Below are 9,333 nucleotides of genomic sequence, written 5' to 3' on the forward strand. Positions count from 1 at the left end.
TATTACTTTTCTCTAGCCTTGCAGTAGCAATAGGCGAGTAGGAACTGACACCTAAGTGGTCCAGAAGCCAGCTTCCTTTGGCAACTTCCCTTCAGGGTAACACTGGTGTGAAACCCCAACCTTTTTTCATACAATCAATCTGCTCCCATAGTTGGGGAGGAGGGTTGGAGTGGCTTCTGGGTCAATTTAGTGTATGGTAACTGAAGATGACTGAAGCGTTCAGAATCTTTAACTGAGGCACTTTGATGTAGGGATGTATCCTCAACCTTTCCCCCTCCATTCACTCCCTCTGCCTGATCTATGTGTACTGCTGGGGCCTCATTCACACACGTCCTCCTTGCATTAAAGGGTACAGTAATCCCTCCTGTCAGCTTTCTGTGCCAAAGAAATTCATATTTGACAAGGCTTTTGTAGGAGTTATATGCTTTTCTTGGGGTAGTTTTATGACCATGGTGGTAGTTTGACCCTTCTTCTGTGCCTTGAACCTACCAGAACACTCACTAGAACCCAACTGACCTTTTTACATTTTGGAAATAGTAACATGAGAGGCAAAAGCATCTCTGAGAATAACAACCATTGCCCAAGTGTATTTATATTATCTAAAGACATCCTCTATTAGAACCAAAGAGGACCAGAAGACCTCAATTTTAACAGAATACAAAAGACTTTATTTACTATACTTATAACATTATTTAGCCTGAGGGAGGAAAAAATCTTGATAACAGGCTTTATAGGCATCATCTTTGCCATCACCCCTATAACATTATATAGCCTGAGGGAGGAAAAAATCTTGATAACAGGCTTTATAGGCATCATCTTTGCCATCACCCCCATCATCATCTTCAAGAGGCTGTGGCAGAGGAAAACAGCTGATCTTCTGGTCGCCAGCAGATGCTCCTCCTCACTGTGGCTCCATTTATTCATCACTACAAGGCCCTTCCCTGGTTATTATGGCGCCATCAACACTTAATTAAGGTAAAGGAATGACTGGAGGGCGAGGTGATTTCCACAGGTATAATTCTCGCCTAAACCACGTGTAACATTCACGAGTATTTCACGTGAATATTGGGTGGTCTATTACCCGTGTTAATGTAGATGGGATTTCTTTGTCTAAATTAACAGCACATTAATATATTGCAGTATGTATTTATATGCATAATTTACAATACAGTATAATCAGCATATATAAATGCATATATACTGTATTGTAATTTATACATATATATGCATAATTTACAATACAGTATAATCAGCATATATAAGTGCATCTATACTGTATTGTAAATTATATATATATATATATAGATATATATATATATATATATATATATATATATATATATATATATATATATATATATATATATATATATATATATATATATATATATATATATATATATATATATATATATATATTATAATTTACAATACAGTATAGATGCACTTATATATGCTGATTATATTGTAAATTATGCATATAAATACATACTGCAAAATATTCATATGCTACTATTGCAAAATGTTAACATGCTCTGTAAAGGAAAACAAAATAGAGAATGGCAATATCAAAAAAATAATACAATTTCTGTAAACATAATAATTATAATTGTCCTTAAGGTAACAACAAACCCAAAAAATAAGGCAAGGAATTGAAAAAAAAATATGATGGTGAATTTTATGGCAGCCACCATTCACCTATATAATACATTAAATCATTAAAACTTACCACTCATTTCTGAGGTGAGGAAAGCGCAAACAGTAATATCAAAATGGGCTTGCAATTGCAACACAGACTTCAAATATATTGAAATTAAGCAGGCATGGCTTATGCAGCTAGTAAAACGTTCATCTCTCTATTAATCCTTTTTTCCGTCCTCTTGGTAACAAATAATGCATAAGTTGGTTTCAAGCACATAGTGTACAAAAAGGTTTGGATACTGAGAAAATTTAATCCTTATTCATTCATAACATTAATCCTATTACAAGGAATATGATGAAACAATATCAATGGGCTAGCAATTGTAACAAACAGTCAAAATATATTAGTAGAAATGATGGTTGTGTCGGCAGATGTTCACGGGAAAAGTGTCGAGACAGCAGCGAGATGAGTGAAATGCTGACTCGGGACACATGCTGGAGGCCCCTCTGGTGCAGGGTTGAGCAAGGAGGAGAAAGGGACAGTAGCAGGGTAGTGGTAAGAGAGGAAACACGACGTTATTCACACTGCCGTTACCACCGGGGCCGACCGGAAGGAGTAACCCGACTGTACCCGCAAATGCGTATGTGTTATTGATTATATTAGTGTCATACTACCCATATTGATTGTACTGGTCACTTATTATTAATGCCTTACTAGCCTTGTTCATTGTACTGGTCACCATGCTCATTGTATGTTTTAATGTAGTTTATCCAATATCTCGTCTGACGTGCACTTATATGACCATGGCCTTTATCTTGTTAATGACGGTTAGTAGTGTTTGCTTGCTCTGCCGTGATAATAATAATAAAGAGATTGTGCGTCGTTGTTTCCGTATTGTAACGCATATGACGCCCATCTTTCAGGTTTGACCACTATCAATAAATGATGTGAGTTCGACGCAGCGGTATCAGTCACCTTAACTACTCACTTAAATAAGCGTTGGTCATCATCGCGCTTACAGTCAAACGCATGGGGTTATTGTGTCAGGACAGGATGTGTCGAATGCGGGAGTGTGTAGTAACACTCTATGGTTTACACGTGGGTTTAGTTAACGTGTGTGAGTTAGGTTTACACGTGGGTTTAGTTGACGTGTGTGTGAGTTAAGTGAGGAGTGAGTAACGATCGAGAAAGAATACTGTGGGGTGTTTGCAGTGTGTGTGTGTGTGTGGAACGTCGACTTCGGAAAGCCTCTCCCTTGACTGATTCATATAGACTCTTTCATCGCCGAACCGTTCATCCAGGATCTCCAGGGCCACTACGAGGCCTTGTTCTGCCGGGAGCGCCATGCAGTGAGCTATCAGTAGCTGCACCTCCCCGTCGCAGTTGGTTTATAGCTGATTGAGCTTATGCATGGCTGAAGCTGACGTGTCGAGGACAAACTCCTGGAACTGCCTCTTGAATGCCCAGTAGTTCTCAACGCTGCCAGCACGGAGAGTGGGAAGCTTCGCTTGCATCATATGGACCGTTTCTACATAGAGCATGCAAGGATAAGAATAAATGGAGGCTCTTCTAATGTGGTAATCATTATATGGGAAAGTTTTTAACCCTAGATTACTCTCGTTGTCCAGAATCCCGGCATGGGAGGTTAATTTGCGTCACGGAAGGAAATCTGTCAGACGTACGGTGCTGTTCGGCCATGACATCTCAGTTAGCATTCTGCCCTTGGTGCATGAGGTACGTTTGTGTTTTTCCCGGGCATAATTCCTGAACTATTCACAATTGTCCGGAATTCCAGACAACGGTAGTAATTCTGATATCAAGTATAATACTGGCATAAGCGCTTTTGAAGGTGGAACATTTCAGGGGATGTGTGAACTCCAAGTGTGGCACATTTCAACACAATCCGCCAATACTGCCTGGCAGTGGTGCCTTCATTAGAGAAAGGTAGCATTTTTTGAGTTTCACCTTTTTTAATTTATTTTTTCGTAATGTTATTTTTGGGTAATATGTTAAGTTTATAGGTCATATAATTTAGAGTGTATTCTAGTTTAAGTAAAAAAAATTGTAATTAAACTTTGCACCATTCTTATATGTGTTTTCAAGCCTGCAAAGTTTGTCCGGGATTCCGGACATTGATAGTAACCACGTTAGTCCAACAAGGATAGTAATCTAGGGTTGAGAACAGGCATAGATAGATACTGCCCATGGAATCTAGCCCCAACCACACTGAAATGGCTGCATTGCTGCTTAAGCAGTTTGAATTTAACTGACTGTACTAGTCCAAAACTATACTATGAAACAAAATTACAACTTAAGCAATGATTGTGGAAAACTACAATGTAATTAATCTACTAACCTTGTCAAAAGTTGGGCAGGAAAAAGCAAGACAAAGCCTGTGTTGACACTGTATATAGGTTTGAAGAATTCCAACCTTTTAGCCCAGGTATCACCAGCTAGTGACGCTCAACTTCAGGAGACTTTAGTTTTCTTCAACTGAAAATAATAATAATACTGTGACAATAACAACAAAATGCACAATAGCATTCATAGCTTTGGAATATTTAGGTCAAATATTTCATATTTTGGTAAATCTTAAAAATAGCAGCTCCTAGTAGGTGCACATTTAGGGCAGGGTGTGGTGGTAATTACAACATTTCTAGCACGTACGACGGAATTTTGACTAGTGGACAGGCGTGTTTATGTCACAAGGGGTGAATTTTCCACGCTGGCCTCACGATTTCTTCTAAGTCAATGGGCGATGAGACTGCGAGCTCCAGGGTGAAGAAAGGGAAGAGGTCAGGCGGAAAAATACACCCCTTGTGACAAAGACGCCTATCCGTTTGTCAAAACCCCGTTGTACGTGCTAGAAATGTTGTAATTACCACCACACCGTGCCCTAAATGTGACCCACTAGGAGCCGCTATTCTCAAGATTTACCCATATTTTCTTTACACTAATACACCCACATTATGGAGACAAGCTGCCAGCCAGCATTTTGAGATTCTGTAAGTACAAAACAGCAAATGCTAAACAAAGATTGGCAAAGTCAGTCAACATCTGAGGTCCATACACGCAACCAGCTTTACTAACGATGGACCAAGACTTCAACTGCCTGCCCAGGGACACTACTAGGGTAACTGCAGCACAGAGACCTTCAAGAAAAGTTAGATCTGTTTCTGCCAGGGATCCCTGATGAGCCCATGTCCTACACTCACCTACTCCAAGGGTGACAGGGAGTAATTCTCTCCCTGGCCAGCTGAGCCACAATAGGAGTGGAGCACAGTGGAGGGGCGCTGGACTCCCAGGTAACCGTGCAAGAAGACAAGACATCCCCACAACACTGAGAACGCAAGCTGCCAGCATTTTGAGATAGTGTAAGTACAAAACATCACATGCTAAGAAAATTGGCAAAGTCAGTCACCGTCCGAGGTCCTTACACCCAGCCAGCAGCTTTACCAAGGGACCAGCAGGACTCTTCAAACTGCCTGATCAGGGACATCAACACTTCTCGAGCAACACACTCCTTAATAACCTATTATCATATAGATCTCATCATCGTCAACCATTCCTCGTGTCCAGCAAATCCACAAGCCCTTCCTAACACATACAGCACTGAAGTTGGAGAATACAATACAACAATATGTAACAACAGCCATAAAAGAGCAGAGGGGCAACTTACCTGCCTCCTTGAGTGTTGTTGGTTTAGCGCGCGCCGCACGGCGTTCGTTCGTAAGATTTACCCCCTAAATAGGGGGAGGGCCTTTGCTCAAAGGGGGCCCTGTAAGGGGGGGCGGGCAATTTTTGTGTGAGGTATTAATTTCATTGCTTCCTCCTTACTGCCTTATAGTCCTAACACAGTACTTATTCCGGCTTCCTCCTCCAATCTGCTATGCCACTCCTCTTCCCCAATAATTTCCACCACTGATGCCAATAGCTTTTGCCTCTCTTCTTCATACCTGTCACAGGCCACTATCAGGTGCTCTATTGTTTCCTTTTCCCCTATACACAAGCTGCAGTTTTGGTCCTGCTCGTCTCTGCTTCTCCCCTTAACTTCTAGAGTTCCGGACCTTGCTTTGAACAGCAGCTTACTCCCCCAGTCTCCCCGGTACCAATTTTCTCTTTCAGGCTTTTGTTTTCTCCTGTACCATTTTAACGTCGACTTTTCTGCTAGCGGCTGGATTTTGAAGCAACTGGCGACCATCTTATAGCCTTTTCCATTTAGCGTAACCCGTTTCTGGGTCATGATCTGTAGAGTCCCTTGATAGATGAAGTCCCGACAGCCTAAGATTTGGACGCCATTATTGGCCCTGTCTTCGCCGCGAGACCGTCGAGCCGCGAGACTGAAATTTAACATCACATTGTTATGTCTGCTACTGCTGTTATCAAGTTAGCAGCACCTCGGCGATCCTCTGTCAGATAGACTTGTTATTTTCTTCTCCATTTTTTACACCTGATTATTGTTACATTGGTACATGTCATACACCATCTGAATCGGAAAGATGTGCTGAATTTGAAACTGTAAACGAAAATCTAATGCAATAAAAAGTACATGAATGACAATGAGTTGAAGCAAATAAGGTGAACAAAAATGTTTATACGCTACAACCATGATTGATTGATAGTTTATTGTTGCAAGTAAAACAACAAAGGAGAAGGGAGGAGCATGCCATCCCAACCCCCAGGCAGTACATTGTGATTATACAACTAAGGATACATGTCACTCACCGTGGCGAGAGAATGGAGTTGAACCCTCTAGTCTATTTATTTATATATATATATATATATATATATATATATATATATATATATATATATATATATATATATATATATATATATATATATATATTTAAGTTTTAATTTGTTTTAAGTGTTGCATTAGCCGTACTGCGTCACCATCACAACCCACACTGCGTCACCATCACAACCCGTACTGCGTCACCATCACAACCCGTACTGCGTCACCATCACAACCCGTACTGCGTCACCATCGCATGATCGCAACCCATACTGCGTCACCATCGCAACCCGTACTGCGTCACCATCGCAACCCGTTCTGTGTCACCATCACAACCTGTACTGCGTCACCATCACAAACTGTACTGCGTCACCATCACAACCCGTACTGCGTAACCATCGCAACCCGTACTGCGTCACCATCGCAACCCGTTCTGTGTCACCATCACAACCTGTACTGCGTCACCATCACAAACTGTACTGCGTCACCATCACAACCCGTACTGCGTAACCATCGCAACCCGTACTGCGTCACCATCGCAACCCGTACTGCGTCACCATCGCAACCCGTACTGCGTCACCATCGCAACCCGTTCTGTGTCGCTATCGCAACCTGTACTGCGTCACCATCACAAACCGTACTGCGTCACCATCACAACCCGTACTGCGTCACCATCACAACCCGTACTGCGTCACCATCACAACCCGTACTGCGTCACCATCACAACCCGTACTGCGTCACCATCACAACCCGTACTGCGTCACCATCACAACCCGTACTGCGTCACTATCACAAATCGTACTGCGTCACCATCACAACCCGTACTGCGTCACCATCACAACCCGTACTGCGTCACTATCACAACTTGTACTGCGTCACCATCACAACCCGTACTGCGTCACCATCACAACCCGTACTGCGTCATCATCACGACCCGTACTGCGTCACTATCACAAACCGTACTGCTGCATCTATCACATGTACTGCTCCTGCATGTGCAAGACCTTATTTTTCTTCCTGGTGAAAGGGCAGAGAGGATTAGGCCTACAGGGGAAACCTCTTTAATAAAAACGCGCCTAGACTTTTACCTCTTGAGGTGGTGTGGAAAAAAAGTCAAAACTAACACAAAGTATCCTATGCTAACAATAAAGTGTCTCAGGTACATGAGAACACAAGGTTGAGAGGCCTTACCCTCAAAAATGATTGTTTTTTAAATACACTTTCATGTCTGCAGTACAGGTAATAATTCCTGATCTTTACTGAATAAACAAATATACATAATAAGAGAGAGAAAGTTGAATGAAGTGTTTGCCTTCATTCCCAGTCAGCAATGGTCGGGTTGAGAAAAAAACGGGTTGATTAAATTATTTACTGTAGTCGCTGCCAGGCCAATGTCTGGACCCCAGCGTTTGGTGTGTTTGTCTCTGTGTCCTCTGCATTGTGTAAACTGGTCAGCAACACATTTAGCTTACAAATGTGCTCTACCAAGGAGAGGAGTTGGGTTCTCGTGTTTTTAATTTTTTTAATTTTTTTATTTATTATTTTTTTTTTTTTACGTACTGGGGAATATATTTAAGTGTTACACGTACCGGGGAATATATTTACGTGTTACACGTACTGGGGAATATATTTGTTGCGTACTGGGGAATATATTTGTGTTGCGTACTGGGGAATATATTTAAGTGTCATGTACTGGGAAATATGTGTGTTACATACTGGGGAATATATTTAAGTGTTACATACTAGGGAATACATTTGTTTCGTACTGGGGAACATATTTAAGTGTTTTGCGTATCAGGGAATGTATTTAAGTGTTATACGTACTTGGGAATTTATATGTTACGTACGTACTTTAGTGTCGTACTGGGAAACATATTTAAGCATTACCTACAAACGTCTGCCTGCTTGTGGGGATCTCGAAGCTGAAGGTTAGTATGTCCTCACCACTGGCTTGTGTATGTTTAAATAGTATTGGGAACAAGTATTTGGTTACCTAACAATAGCAAGGGTTAAGTGAGAAGAAATTACCTCAGCGCTGCACCACATTAACCCGTCCGCTGTGGTTGGCACGTATTTGGCCTTCACTGGTAGCCTGTAACATACACTCCCATGCCTTTCTCTGCCTTCTGTGATGGATAGTGGGGTGTTTCCCATATGGTATTAGTAAGGGAATGATGGGGACGGAAAGGAAATGGAAGCCAGAAAGAGAGAAAGGGAGACTGGAAAAGGTAAAAAATGCGGAGACGAATAGAAAGTCTTGAAGCGCTGCACCTCATTAAATGCCAGGCAATGGACTGATGCAGGTCTTCAAAGGTAAGGTTTGTATTTCCACCACTTGAAGTGCTGCACCACATTTAATAGCCAGGTAATGGACTGTTGCAGGTCCTAATTTAGCTGGTTTGTGAATCTTCAAACATAACCTGGAGCAAGAGCATATGATTCTGAAGGCCATTGATGCGAAGGCTTTATATCCCTCCACTGCCGTACTAAACAATACCTTCCCAGCGGCTCACTCCATTGTTTTATATATTTCCTTTATTTATTTTATTTATTTATTTAATTCCCCCCCCCCATAATGCATCAGTTAATTTAAAGCGTGGTCCTTAAGGCCATTGACGCGAGGGGTGGATCTATCTTTCCTTCGTCGCCGTACTAAACCACTCCCAGCGGCTCGCTCCTCCATTGTCTTATTTATTTACTTATTAAGCAGGTTATTTTCGTATTCAGTACATCACTTCGTCTAAATAAGCGTGTTTGTGAAGGCCATGAACGCGAGGGGCAGATCTCCCATCGCCGCCGTATTAACCACCTTCCCAGCAGCTCACTCCATTTTAGTCTCTCCTACGTTATTTTACATCTTCTATGTCTGATGTTATTTTAGGGGCAAACTCTTGCTTATATCCAATGACCCAATGCTTGTTAAATAACGAGTGACGTAACTTGAAGATTAAGG

General features: G+C 41.6%; 2 long non-coding RNA genes across 4 annotated transcripts; one reads left to right on the plus strand and one right to left on the minus strand.

The window, feature by feature from the left end:
- Positions 1 to 48: 48 nt before the first annotated feature.
- LOC127004229 (uncharacterized) lies at positions 49 to 2,599 on the plus strand. Its single transcript, XR_007757703.1, has 2 exons — positions 49 to 975; positions 2,074 to 2,599. It is a non-coding gene; the product is annotated as an uncharacterized LOC127004229 (long non-coding RNA).
- Positions 2,600 to 2,743: 144 nt separating this feature from the next.
- On the minus strand, positions 2,744 to 5,566 carry LOC127004228 (uncharacterized). Of its 3 annotated transcripts, none has more exons than XR_007757700.1 (3): positions 5,322 to 5,566; positions 3,999 to 4,135; positions 2,744 to 3,170 (listed from the first exon to the last, which is right to left on the minus strand). It is a non-coding gene; the product is annotated as an uncharacterized LOC127004228 (long non-coding RNA). The 3 variants fall into 3 exon arrangements; XR_007757701.1 differs by lacking the exon at positions 5,322 to 5,566 and adding an exon at positions 4,858 to 5,249; XR_007757702.1 differs by lacking the exon at positions 5,322 to 5,566 and adding an exon at positions 4,609 to 4,757.
- Positions 5,567 to 9,333: the final 3,767 nt, after the last annotated feature.

The sequence above is a fragment of the Eriocheir sinensis genome, chromosome 27, assembly GCF_024679095.1.
Source record: "Eriocheir sinensis breed Jianghai 21 chromosome 27, ASM2467909v1, whole genome shotgun sequence".
Taxonomy (NCBI): Eukaryota; Metazoa; Arthropoda; class Malacostraca; order Decapoda; family Varunidae; genus Eriocheir; species Eriocheir sinensis.